At 41.5% G+C, this 14,622-nt stretch overlaps 1 long non-coding RNA gene across 2 annotated transcripts in view; it reads left to right on the top strand.

Moving 5' to 3' along the window:
- Positions 1 to 12,912, top strand: part of myca — a 39,518-nt gene extending 26,606 nt beyond the window's left edge. Inside the window, exons 4-5 of one of the 2 annotated variants that reach the window (XR_001336317.2) lie at positions 5,696 to 5,886; positions 12,402 to 12,912. This is a non-coding gene — a long non-coding RNA (MYC proto-oncogene, bHLH transcription factor a). Of the gene's footprint in view, positions 1 to 5,695; positions 5,990 to 12,401 lie in introns of both variants that reach the window. The other variant, XR_001336318.2, reaches the window with a different exon arrangement.
- Positions 12,913 to 14,622: the final 1,710 nt, after the last annotated feature.

Here is a 14,622-nt window from a genome sequence, read left to right as displayed (position 1 = left end):
AAATATTTAGCCTTGCATGTTCGAGAGAGTTCAAAAGAGGCCGAAGAAGTGAATGAGAGGACACGCTCGTACTTCTGCAAGTCGGATAAAAGAAGCTGAAGTAACGTGTCCGTTAAACCTGCAGCACGGTGGTCAAGAGGCAGCAATTAATCACAGCTCTGTGTCCTTATTGTTGAACAGAGGACACAGAGCTTCCTGTTTCACATGTCTCTTGAGTTGTTGATTAATGCAGTGCCTCCAGCATCATGTGAAGCCAGGTTAGTTATTGGTTGTTGCTTAAAGCAGCAGGCTTGCAGCAGAATGAGGGTCTTTGAGTGACCGCCAGCGGATGCTTGCTATAACTGCTTTAATGTTTGGATCAGTTTGTTGGTGACAGTGAGATGATTTGAATAAATTATGATTTATTTATTTTTTTTGGTGCCAGTTTAGCTAACTGGTCGAGCAGGGTGACATTCGCCCCATGGCTTAAATGCAGAGGCCCGAGTTCGAGTCCAACCTGTGGCTCTTTGCTGCGTATCCTCCCCTCGTTTCCTGTCTTGTCTTTACTTCAAATCTGTCAACAAAGACAAAACCCATCTAAATTAAAAAAAAAAATCTATATAAAATAGATCAAATTTCAGTTAAAAGTTAACATTTTATCTCCATATCGTGAACATTTTTCCAGTTGCATCAAAGTGTGCATTTGCCACAATTTTCCACAATCTAACAAATTTTTTTGACCAACTTTGAGCATTAATATCGTAATAAATCATGGTTTTAATAGCAAAATGTCACCAATTTAACAGTTTAAAGACCGAGTCATGAATTCTTTTGTGTCTATTGAACCTAACAAATTTAAAAAAAAAGAAATAAAATATTAATTTGCCTGAGTTTTAATTTGGGATATTTTCTTCATCCAGCTGTTGTTTTTGTTATTCATTGCTTAAAATCTATATAATTTTTTAGGTTATTTGCGATTTTTCAGGTATCAAAATAGGAAAAATTGATGATGTAGAAGTATCAAATGGGATACATTTAGCATCAATCCGCCTCATCTGTTGTTTTTGACTCTTAAGGAGTTTTGAAGACTGGACGTTTTGCAGTGTGATCATTTCACAATCAACCAAAGGTCGGCATTTCAAAAGTGACGTAGAAGCATTTTTAGGTGGAGATAACATGACCACACCTTTCAAGTATAGAGGGTGTGACGTAACTGAAAGATGAAAGACAGCTGGGGTAGTTATCTATGCATTTGTGACGCATCACTGCAAACGTAAGACAAACATGCATTCGTATATTAATGAGAAAAGTAATCTGCATGTGGTCACGCCTCCAACGGACCCAAAAGAAAAAATCGTGCCTGAAATTTCACATTATTTTCAGAGCACGTCAAGCAGCATCTTAAAATGAACAAGAATTTAAAAAAGCAGAAGCATGGTTTGAGTAGATTTCTCTCCAACACCACCACTGTTACATCCTACAGCAAACAGGAGAACTAAAGGCCAATAAATGATGCTCGAAACAAAGGAATAAACCAGAAATAGCTATAATCTCAGCCATTTTCTTTAATTGCTGTAACGGTCTTCAACTCACCTGTCTTACCTAACCAAAAACATTTGTGAGTGGAGATTATAAAGTCATTTCAAATAAAACCCATGTTTTATTTGAGCTATCCACATTATGTTGGGTCTTTTGAGCCAGGTGGTAACACAAACGGTGGGAAAATATATCCCTGGCCCCAGTCTCCTGAAACTAGTAGACAAATTAGTAAATCGATTGCCTCAAGACCAATTAGATGTGTGCACGGTTAACTGCACACAGTCAAAGTAGCATCACAAGACACACAAGGTACAGTGAAACTAGTGAACGCACAGCACCAAAAGTGATGGCAGCAGGCTGCTCACACTGAATCAGATTCACTCTGACTGCCGAGCTGCTTCTTTTCATTTGGCAGAAACGGCAGTGAGGAGGAGACGTCAGGAGGGGCAAACAGAGGCTCCAATCCTGGGTGGAGGTTTGAACCTACTGGTTAACACAATGAAACCAAGAAAAGGTGAATTTCTCCCAATAGATGCAAACTCTATTATTCGCACTCTGGGGAAATTCACATGTACAAATGTTTTGAAAATTATTCGATCGTTTACACACTTAGAGAAAAAACGAAACTGTCTTCTTTTAAAAAAACGCTTTTTCATTCATTTCATTAGAAGATGGGTGGTTTGATACCGTTGCCATCGGGAAATTTTTAATTGTAAATCTGTATGCAGACATACGTTGCACATATGTGTGGCTGATAAAATTAATGAATGAAGAATAATCATTTGTTTGCTTATGTGCTTTTGGTTTGCATGTTCCACATTTTATCTAAAGTCTGTCACGCAGTCCACTGATTGACTTATCGGACGGTGCGGTCAGAAGGTCATGACCCTTAAAAAACACTGGAACTACATTAGAGGAAGTTGTGCAGCTAAACTTAACATTTTTACTGCTTTATCAATTCATAAATTTCACATCAGGACACATGTGGCTTCTTTAGATGCTTTTTTTTCTCCCCTTTGGCTACCGCAGCGATCCTTCGTTATTAAAATCTGAGTAATCAGATCTTTCATCTCTTGTGAAGTTCATTTGTCATGTGTCACATTGGTATGAAATTCATGCCTTGACTGCTTCCGCTTTATTCCCGTGTCTTCCTGAAGCTGCTGCTGCTGCTTTTGCCCTCTGGGCACAAAAATACATGAAATTCCTCATGACGTTGGGAAAAATCAGACACGGTGCAGCTTCATTATCTACAGCATCACATGGTTCACGGTTGAGTCAATCAGAAGAACTGACATCATGGAAAATGTCAGAGCTGACGGTGAGAAGGAGAGTTTTCATGAAAACGTTTTCTAAAGTTTGAACTCTTTAAGTTCATGTTTCTCTTACGTTAGGACATTAGGGGAAATTAGGGGCCTAAAAGCAGTGGAAAGACCCAAACTTAATTTTATTGCTGGTTATCTGAGGATGATAATGGTGTCATTCTTAAGGCAGGAAATAAGCACTGTTGCATCAGCATGCTAATGTGAGGGCTGGTTGTTCCTTTATTGGATTTGTGTAGGATGTTTCTTAATGACTGGATGTGGAGATGAAAGGAGAATAAACAGGAAGAAATTCCACGAATGTCACCGGGAACAGTATCAGCGTGACCATATGAATTATATCCCTCTTACAACTATTTCTACTGTGCCATAGAACAATTTCACGCAAATGTACTCATTAGCAGAGGAAGTCAGTAAAACAAAGCACAATGTGGACAAAGCCAGTGGTTTGTCAAGTTAGATTATGACCTGGCGTCCTCTAGGTGACCCCAAATTGGTAGTTTGGCTTTAAGGATTCTCGGATGTTTGCTGCATTATCCACGTATGTTCAGTTAACCTTCACAATAAAAATAGGTTAATAAAACATTTCCTGAAGCATAAAAGGGTCCTCATTTGATTCCAGCATCATGTGAAGCACTCACCGGAAGTAATAGATTTGATTTTTAGTATGCTGCTATCTCAGTTTATGCATGTTAAAGCAGCTTTTGCAGGTATTCTGCTGGTCTGGAGAAGGGGCACCTTGACTCGAGCATTAATCCTTTCAAAAGAAATGCAGACTTAAAGTATTTTTGGCAATTAGAGAAGAGATGGAGACCCGAATCAGGTGATAAAGAATAAACCTTCTGTTTATGAGTTCTAGTCCTGAACTTTTAAAGGAAAATTCAGACACCTGAATTTGTATGGAGTGCGCACGGCTTATTAACCCCTACGCCAGTGTGTTGTGGGCTTTGTGACAACTATACATTATTACTGAAAGATGGCAAGAGTTTTAGAAAATAGTCACATGAAGGAACAGATGGGCATGTGGATAAAAGGAGAAGTGAAACGTCTCCTGGCTTCTCCACCCACCTCACAAACTCTGCCATTCTCTAAAAAACAGTAGTTCTGTCTCAGCTGTCAACACTGCCATTAGACGGCTTTTTCGTAACGATGAGACACGTCACAGCGGCACTGTGTGACACTCCTGGATGAGAATGCATTTTTTTTTCTGTATTCGCAGTTGCAGCTTGGCACATGAAAGATGGCCCATCACCTAAAGAAAAGCGGAAAATAGTGAGTAGAGATTATTGTGCAAGCAACCTCAACCGGACTGTGTCATCTGTGGGGAGAAGCTGGGCAGCAGCTAGTTTTCGCGCCAACGGTGACGTCACAACCGCAGTTGCACGCCATGTTTTAGTGTTGCTTCAGCTAATACTCCACCTGAACGCAACCTGGTAATCAGTCAAGGGAGGAGATGGAAGGCAGTTAAGGTAGAGGTGTTACGACAGATCTGTTGGTGGGCATCGCAGTAAACACACGCTGTAAACTGGTGATCGTACATGAGACACAAACGTCTAATTGGGGGCTTTTGAATAACGTATGAACTGCAAAAGAAGAAAAAATAAACTTTAATCAAAGTGAATCCAGGCTGATCGCAGCAGACCCTTGTGCTTAATATTCACACAAGATAGATGTGGTTTGAGATGTCAACTTAAGGAGAGACGCTACAGTTTATCCACACAAATCTCTATCAGTGCAAAGTTATTTTCAAAGGACAGCTCAAACTAATATCTCAGACTGCGCCGGCCGACTTTGAGTAACGACGCTGAGCTGTCGAGTAACGTGGAAATAAATGTGGATCAGCAGGCAGATTAATGATAGAAAATCCCACCCGACAACAAAATACGCATTCATGCATTATTCATGTGCTCCAGTCCACACTGGAATATACAACCGCGATCACTACCATATACACTAGTGATCACTTTCATTAGATGTAGCTCTGGTGTCATATCTCACCACGGTTTTTCCTTTTGGTTTAAATCACTCAGCTAAGGTTTCACCGAACACCTCATGTTTCCTGTATGTGTCAGATAGGGATGTTTGGTTTTGTTTTATTATGATGATTTTTTTTTCTTTTTTAAAGTACTGCTCCAAAATGAGACAATCCAAGGTTTCATGAAGGACTATCGCTGCTCGAGTCTGAACACGCCCGTTTCACCCCCTCTTTGTCCTTGCTCGTTCTGAGATTGGGGGGGAAAAAAAACCCGGGTGACCATTCATTCTGCTCCTGCACCTGTTTAGTGGCGCGTCTTTCCCGTTTTACGTCTTGAATTTACAACCTTCAGCTGGAGGGACGACCTTTCACTCGGCCTCTGTGGCAGAGAGGCAGCAGCTGTGGTGACTTCACTGGCTCCTCGTGTAAAGAAAAAAAGATGCTGAAGGCGGGTGTTGGGGGTTCTCTTCTTACACCTTGAACTTCATAGCAGCTTGATATGACACACACTGCCTCCATCAGCTGTTAGTATCTATCTGATTGAGCTGATTTCAAAGATATGAAAAAGGCGCATTCATTCCTCCCTGTGGTCTCATTTGTACCCATTCATAAGAGTCAAAGAGAGGCAGGAAGAGCTAAGTGAAATGCCCACAGTTTTTCATATGTGTGGTCCCCCTTTTCTTTTCTTTTTTTCTGTGAGAAGGGAAACATTAGCAACGCTGACTCATTACAAAGAGCAGCTGAAAAGTCTGAGCCAATTTATTTCTGGTTTGGCAGAGAAAGGATAGTGTAGCACACTTCCACTGAAATTAGAGCGTCACAGTGTGAGATGAAGCCTCTGGTTTGTGAAAGGGTGATTTTTTTTCTTCTTTTTTCTTTTTAGGAAGCGCTCTCTCAGCCCGCTGGCTTTCCTCTGGAGCAGCTGTCGGTCAGCGTCAGTTGGTGAATCTCGGAAACACAGATCGCTAATGAGGCTGGAGCTCTCGAGGACTGCCTGGCCCTGAACTCAGCATCACACGGTGCTAAGTGACGAGGATCCCCTGCTGCACCCGGGGAGGCTTATGCATCTGAAACGTAAATATTATATACGTCACGTCGAATCAGGAGACGGGTGCTCTCGTCTGGCTTTGAGATCTCGCTGTGCTCGGGGTGGTCCTGCAAACCCAGGAAAGTCCAGGTCAGACCTTTCACCTCCCCCGGTGCCCTCCTGTTTCGCAGCTCCGCTCAAGAGGTTTTTGGGTAATGAGCTTGTTGTCGGTGATGGATAGGTCGCAGATCGCGCTGGCATCGGCACTCTTTTACATTCCTGTCGGTTCAAGTTACAACAGAGACATTAAGCAGCTGGAGTGGGATGAGTTTTAAGGAGCAGACGTTTCGTTCGGGTAGTGTGAAGCAGATGAACTTAGGTGAATGCGAGGGAAGAAAATTCAGTTGCCTTCGAGTTGTCTGTGATTTTTCATTTTAATTATCTGTGTAGCCAAGTATGTACGCAACATAAGAAAATCAACATAAATCAACATAAATCCAAATTACTGACAACCAATTTGTGAAGTGTGTTAGAATCTGAATATCCTCCAGTGAGATGGGCGAGATCCAAGCAGCCTGTGTAGGTGGATAAACATGAGTAGCTGTTCCTATTGAGACAACTGAAGACATGAGTCAAAACAGAGGCAAATTCATAATCCGTAATTATGGAAAGATTAGGGATTAAAACACAACTTCAGACTCTGACTGGACCAGAATCACCTCAGAATTAAAGCTGTTTGTCACCAGATGTTGGCTGTGATACAGTTTTGTTGTTTACTATCTTTAAAGGTAGCAAAGAAGAAGCAATTTACATGATTTTTTTATGTATTTTGTTTTATGTAGGTATGCAGTACTGTGCAAATGTTTTGAGACACCTCTTATTTCTTGATATGTTGTTTGGAAAATGGGAAATTGGAGCCGCAATTTATTGAAGCATCTGCAAATACAGGATATCAGGCAGAGTTTGTACAGTTCCGATGAACTGAAAAGTCGATATTTTGTAAGACCACCTTTGTTCTCTTAGGAGAACTTTCTTGTAACTTCTTTAAATAGTGTTTAGAAATATTTCTCCCGGCTTCTTGAAGGACATTCAAAGCTCTTTTTGCTCTGTTCTCTGTCACGGTGATCCCACAGTGCTCCAACACACTTCTTCTACCCATGTATGCTTTTACCGAATTGGCACTGTGTTTGCGATCAGTGTTGTTGCATGGGATCTCAAAATGTGATGGTAGTTTTCTCTAATTCCACTAATTCTGACAAGTTCTCTGACACCACTGCCTTAAATGCAGCTCCAAACCATGCATACAGATAGCTGTAGACACTCACTGTCGTACCTCTCATGACCTCCAACCATACTGGCGACAATTTCAATTTTTCAAAGTTGGATTCATCAGTCCATAAGACCTGTTGCCACTGATTTTGAGCTCCCTGTTCTTAAGAATAGGTTCTTGACAGCCACCCTGCCACTAAGACCGTTTCTGATAATGTTTTGATGGTTAGGTGGATGAAACCGTGGCTCAGGGGTTGGGAAGCGTATCTGTAACCGGAAGGTCGCCGGTTCGATCCCCGGGCTCTCTGTCCTGGTCGTTGTGTCCTTGGGCAAGACACTTCACCCTACCGCCTACTGGTGTTGGCCAGAGGGGCCGATGGCGCGATATGGCAGCCTCGCTTCTGTCAGTCTGCCCCAGGGCAGCTGTGGCTAAAACTGTAGCTGCCTCCACCAGTGTGTGAATGCGAGAGTGAATGAATAGTGGCATTGTAAGGTGCCTTGAAAAGTGCTATATAAATCCAAACCATTATTAAAACAGTCCTTAACAGAAAACTATGGGAGAGTTGCATAATGTCTCTTTGAGGTGTCCTCGCCCAAAAGAGACAATCAGCAGAGGAACATATAATGTTGCTGCGCTGACAGATGTCTGCTGAGTGACAAGACTCTGCACGCAATGATTCTTAATTATTAGACTGAGATCTATTCTAGCTTTTGTAAATCCTTTAAAAGCAGAGTCACAAGGTAAAGAAATTATCTCTGACATGGCGACAAAGAAATCAATTGTAGTGCGCATATTGGAAGAACATATTGGAATTCCATTGTACGGTGAGGCTGGAAGCTTGTGAATGAATGAATGTTCGCCTTTTTAAAAGATCGGTTAGATTTGACAGCTAATGTGCAGCTTGTAGCGCTGACTAGTCCATCCATCCATCGGGCTAACACAGAGAGACAGACAACACAACTTAGAATTGCAAATTGTACGGCACTTTCATTTATGCTCTTAGGCAATTTATACTTTATAAGCAGCAAACTAACCCAACGTATAAGACTGAGGTAAATGTCTTTGTACTGTAGGAGGAAGCTGGAGTTCCTGGAGGGAACCCACATAAACACAGGGAGAACATGCAAACTCCACACATATGGTGGAGTCAAACTCAGGACCTTGTTGCTGTGAGGCAGCAGTGATAACCACTGCGCCACCGTGCTGCCCCTGCTGAGAATTCATAGCGCAGAATTTGACTTTTGGTGGATCTCAGCCAACTAGTTCTCCCTGTGACCTATTGTAGACGTGACTCCCTTCCAGCGCCACTGTTATCAAATGACTGACCTGGTTTATTCAACATCAGATGAATGGGATTTCCCGCAGTGCAACAAAGTCACTGTGGGAAATGTCATTCGGGCTGCATGCCTCAGTGTTATACCTGCGGTTAGTTCGCTGCTTATAAAGTATAAATAGCGTCAGAGCATAAATGAAAGTGCCGTACACCATCAGAGCCAGATATGAGCACGCAGCGCCAGCCTCTCCATAATGCTTACTATAAAGGTACATATGACACTCTGCTGGTGGGATCACTCAGCTGCACTCAGATACCAAACTGCAAATAGGGGTGAGATCACGTGAATAGGCAGTGGGGCACGGTGCCAGCCGGGTCGTGTTGGTTACAACCTCGCCCACATTCCTTTTAACACTCAGTCACCCGCTGGAAATACATTTTCACAGACACGTGGCTTTCCTGCTTTAGCAACCGCTCAGCTGCCTGGGGAGCCAACCACTGTGTGAACCGTGTAACGCTTCTATAACAGGGCAATGATGGAAGCACCAAATATGTCAGCGTGACAAGATCCTCTGTTATTTAAGTGCTTTTAAGGCATAGCTATAAGTTTAATCTGATGTCACCACACATTCACTCGCTTATCATTTCAGATAAAACTAAAAAGATAAGGGGAAAATGCAACCTAGAGTTTGGTTGCATCTTTTTTGATTTCCTTTCTGCTTATTAAAAAAAAACTAATTTGGCAGGTGTCTGTGGGCTGTAGTGATGAAAGTGGTTAGGCAGGTTAGAGCCAGACCTTTGATGATTACACCAGTGTTGTGCCGCGTTGACGTCTAACACCAACCAATCATGTGGTGGTGTCGGTTTTATTATTTTAAGGTTTTCTGATGTGTGAGACCAGTTGTTTTCGTGAAACACCCTCTATGGACAAGCAAGACCGTTTATTGTTAGTTTTTCCATTCGAAAGAAAAAAGGTGATGTCCCAGACTGTTGTTGTTGGAGGTTTGTTTTTCTTTTAAGCAACCTACTCAAGCTTAAGGTGACTCAACGCCTTCATCATGTGATTGGCAGATTTAGATTCCTGAGTAAATGCCCCATCAGGGGCAGTGACAGGAAGTGTCACACTGTGCTGCTTCTTTTATAATGTTGCCTTCAGCTTTATACCTAGAAGCTACACTAAACTGCCTGCCTGAGTGCTTGTTCGCCAAATTCATTAGTTTATTTAGTTACAGCTGGAGAAACTTTATTAGAAGCTTTGTCCAAACACAAAGAGCTTCGGTTTCACTTGATCCTTGAACTCGTAAAAGTCGCAAACGTGTTTTGAACTTTAAAGAAATGCATTTAAAATGATGCAAATGCTATTTAAACTATCACATTTGATTAAATCGTGCATTAAATGATCTTATAATGACAAAATCTTGAAAGCAGATGTTTTTTTTAGGGACCTAATGTAATTTTGTCTAGTAATACCAAAGATGAAAGCCTCCAAAGGAGTGCACAGTCTAATCAATAAACCTTTGTCTACAGGTGTTTTTTTTTAAGCAGGGATTTTACACTTTCACGATAAGAAAAAAAAAAATGGGCGGATTGATCCAAATATTTATAAGATCGATACCAGCGCTGGTAAAGGTACTGGATCAATACTATCACAATACTTTGTTTCTATCCTCTAGAGACGATTTCCATTAGCATCTACTCCTACTTGGATCGACTCGCCACGGCTGGTTTTCCCTTATAATCTAGTACTACCTCATGTGCGTGGTTGTCATCATGGCAATCCTGCTGAGCGTCCCGTGATGTATGCAACACAAACGCTACAACAAAGTTGGACGTAGAGATATACCTGCTGCTCGGTCTGTGGCTTTTCGTCAGACTCGGAGGACCACAGTTTTTATTTTCATGAACGAGACGCTCTCATGACTCATCAAGTGACGTCATTGACCCAATCTCACATTTTAGTACCTGCTTGAATCGCTTGGAACCCCGGATTGTGAAGGTACTAAAAAGTACCTGATACCAGGTACTGTGACCTAACGGAAAATCCTTAAAACTGTTTCGAACCGTGCAGAGTCAATCCGAGTAGGTACTAATAGAAAAGGGGCTTAAGTTCTGTAGGTAGCCAGATGAACTGTAATAAATTAATAATTTGGGGGGGAATTAAAACTATACCTCAAAAATGAACTGATGTATTTACTGATGTTCAAATATTAATATTAATGTAAACACAGCAAAATATAAATAAAATGTATTTTATTTTTCTTTAAAACCTTCGCCAATTTGCAAATTCCAAACACAGAGCTCCCAGGAAAATTTAATTAGTTCTATGGTAAATGGTCTGTATTTGTATAGCATTTTACTTGGTCCTAAGGACCCCAAAGCGCTTTACACTATACACAATCATCCACCCATTCACACACACATTCACACACTGGTGATGGCAAGCTACATTGTAGCCACAGCCGCCCTGGGGCGCACTGACAGAGGCGAGGCTGCTGGACACTGGCGCCACTGGGTTCTGCGCGTTTTTAGAGAGGATGTCAAGTATTCACGAGTGGTTGTGGTCCATAACCGCCGTTGACTGTACTGTACTAATGTATCTGATGCCAAAGCAACGTGCAACCTTAACCATTTTAAGACGCTGGCCAATCAGAAGAAATCAAACAATTACACAGAGGACAGTCTGACGTCAAAAAGGCGATAAAGTAGTGTACCGTTGACATTGCAAGACCCACTGTGAATGCAGGAATTTTTAAAAAAGCTCCATTTTCCATGCCCTTACATGTGAAGTAAAGGCCAGAACGTATAGAAAATGCTGTGTTTAGGGGCTTGAAATTGTTTAGACTGGATTAGTTTGAGCTTGATGTTCATAATAACCGGCCAATAAAAAGCAGACCTCAGTGTATTGGTTAAATTATGATTCAAGAGCATTATACAATCATTTCAACACAGTCCCAAGGTAGTTTGTGAAGTAGTCACAGCCTCTGATCTACTGATTTGAGTGTCAAGACGTGAATTTCCCACCCTATTTGCATGTCCTTGAACACAAATTAGTTTTTATCTCTCGTCTGTACTGATTCATATCCACGGTGGTGTAGCAGGTCACACTAGAGACCCAAGTCCTGCATGTCATAGATCTATATTACTTTTAACTTGTTTTTAATTTTAAAGGGCTTAGATTTAACAACAACTGATTACATTCAGCCACTGAAACTTCCTTATGTCTGGGATTGAAGCTAAACTCAAGTTTGGCGCTGTTTAATTGATGTCACCTGACATAATTGAGTCATTTGATTGGCCGATTATCTCTGCTTACTTGCTTCTATGCATTTTTATTGCAGGTACGATTTGATTAATGTGGGTTTTGGCTCGTCTGGACAGAAACATCAGCAATCTGTCAGCACACTGCAATCCTGTATGTAATGCATTACAGTGTAATGAGCTAGATCCAGGCTTTGGAGGGTCAAACTCATGTGGGGACACTGTGGACATAAAATGTAAGATGTGGCGGTGCGACAGGTTAATTGCAGGAAGCATATCAGGGTGATTTGGGTTCACCAGAAGTCAGAACTGATGTATTTTTAACCTGTGTGAAGAACCCACTCAAAACAAAGAGGTGACACCTGCAAAAGGAGGCTATTTATTTTCAAATTCTGGCAGTTTTGTGACCCCACCTTTGAGCTCAATGCAGCTTTAATAGTTCCCAAAAAGAAGAGTAGAGCCTAACTTTATTTAGATCATTTACTTGTGCTAACTGGAAACCTTAAAGCTTCGATCTTAATCTTGTGTACTGTTTGATAGATAAACTGAGCTTTGGGTAAATGTGTGAGTGTTAAACTTTCCCCGCTCTCATCTGAATTTCACAGCAAATTTTGCACTGACTCCCGAGTCATAATGAAAGGACAGCTCATTTACAGAGCTGAAAGTTTTTTTTTTGATAACTTGCATTATGAAACTAAGGTTTGTCCACAAACAGTCACATCGGGACTCTGACTCGCTCCTGTCTGCCCTGTGTTTTGCAGGCTTCTGCTGCTGCTGTGATGGTGGTGTTGCAGACCCCCCATGCCGGCCAGATCTTTCTGCAGCTTCTGCACCGACACATGATCTGACTAGGAAGGATGCAAAGGTGGAAGCAGACCGTGCTGGATTCAGTTTCACAGCATCTTACTGGAGCAAACACACACAACATACTGCAAGGTTTTCAGTAGTATCTACTTCCCCCTTTTTTTTCTTTTTTTTTGTTTGAGAGGACACGGATACACCCTGACTGGGCCCCTGTAGTGCTCTACATTGTGGCTGGGAAGTACCTAGTTTTACAACTGTCATGCTGGCCTGCTTAAAGGGACAGTGCTGATCAATTCGAAGCACATATTGAGGGGTCTTTTAGTCACCCTAACAAGGGGGTCACATGGATGTTTGAGTCGTCACCTGATATGTGAGGAATGTCAGAAGAGCCGTTTTCTGCATCAAGCACTGCATAAAAATACTGATTGATATTTGTTAAAAGAATGTCTTTAATAAAAAGTTGAATTGAATGGGGTGTGAGAGTTTCCTGCTTTTGAAAAACGAAAGAGAGAAGACTCACAACTCTACAGGTTCTTTTTAGTCTGAATGCATAGTGGATTTGTTTTGAACTGTTAATGAAATCCAACCATTCTGAGGTGAAAGGGAATCTGCCATGCAATCATTTCTAAAATCACAAATGTGTGTTTTCCAAGTGTTTTCTGGCACTTCACACTGTTGAATGGTAGGAAAAAGCTGCACACTTTGTCTGAATACATTTCTCAGCGTTTATGAAGGCAGAGTCCATAAAAGCGAGTTGAGTGCGCTCATTACATTGATGCCCGTCCTGGGTGTTCTGCATCACTGCCCTCTGTTTACAGCTGCAGAGAGTGAAAGTACTTAATCTGTACATGAACTCTCTGAACTTCACCATGAGGGTCATTTACACACAATGGACACCGGGCACTGTAACAGCACTTACTACAAAATCCTAAACGATACACACAGACCTGGCCAGAAACAGTTCCTGTGTTAAAGACTTGGCACCTAATAGATAACGCATCTCCTGATAGTAGTATAGTATAAAAAGAGCAAATGCTCATCATCTCTGATGGAGTAAACCCCAAAAATGACACCAAATGGTGCTGCTTCTCCTCTATGGCTGCTTTTAAGTCAGGGGTGGTCATTCCTATTAAAAGTACGAAGCATGAACGGTGCTTCAGGAAAACGCGATAAATGTTGCAGATTGTTGCCACTGTACCATACAAATGCCTATTTCTTTTCCTTTTTAAAAAAATATTTTGCAAGCTACATGCTTGGTCTGTGCTTACAGAGTAGCAGCAAAGAATGTGTCTGACTCGGTACACCACAGATGATCCATGATAGCTTTGCCTCTTGAATCCACACGACACCACATTTATGAAATTCTGAAGGTTTCTTTTAAACCAGTTTGATAGCGATGGTAAAACTGTGACTCAAAGTCTATTTGAACATTTTTTTCCAGTTTAAAGAACATAGAGTTTACCGAGCACCAATTGTCGAAGCCATGTTTAGATTTCACGCTGCAAGCGATTATTAAACATTACAACCACTCTCACTTTCAGTTTCAGCCTCTTAAGTGGAGCGATAATTATCTGGCTAAATGTGTTTTCAGTCTGTGTGATTGTCTTACGCTACAAGACAATCATTTTGAACGCTACAAAAAAAACTCAAGGGAAAAGTACTGTCATCAATAACATGATTAAGAGAAGTAGGACAGACTTTAAACATCTGAATGGGAAGCACCTAGACGTTGGTAAGATAAGAGTCCTGTACTGTGCAAAAGTCTCGAGATACCTCAATCTTTAAAATATGCTACTAGGAAAATGACAAATTGGTACAGCAGCTTATTGAAACGTGCAAACATACACATTCTTCAGCACAGCCTGAACTCTCTTAGGCTTTTCTTCTCATTCTTGAAGGACATTCAAAGCTCTTCTTTGGATTTTTCTGCCTTTTGTTCTCAAGTCGATCCCACATTGCTTCAGTAATGTTGAGGTCTGGGATCTGGGGAGGCCCAGATGATTGATAGAGCTCCTGTCTGTGTTTTATCCTTGTAACTGCCAGTGTGTTTGGGATCACTGTCATGCTGAACAGTGAAACCACTGCCAACTGGTGGTGGATGGTGAAATGGTGGATCAAAATCTGATGATATGCTTCTGTGTTCATAAGCCAATCGATTACGAGATCTCCAACACCACA

Source organism: Haplochromis burtoni, unplaced genomic scaffold (genome assembly GCF_018398535.1).
Source record: "Haplochromis burtoni strain Fernald_Lab_line unplaced genomic scaffold, NCSU_Asbu1 Contig_58, whole genome shotgun sequence".
NCBI lineage: Eukaryota > Metazoa > Chordata > Actinopteri > Cichliformes > Cichlidae > Haplochromis > Haplochromis burtoni.
This window is presented reverse-complemented; position numbering and strand designations above follow the sequence as displayed.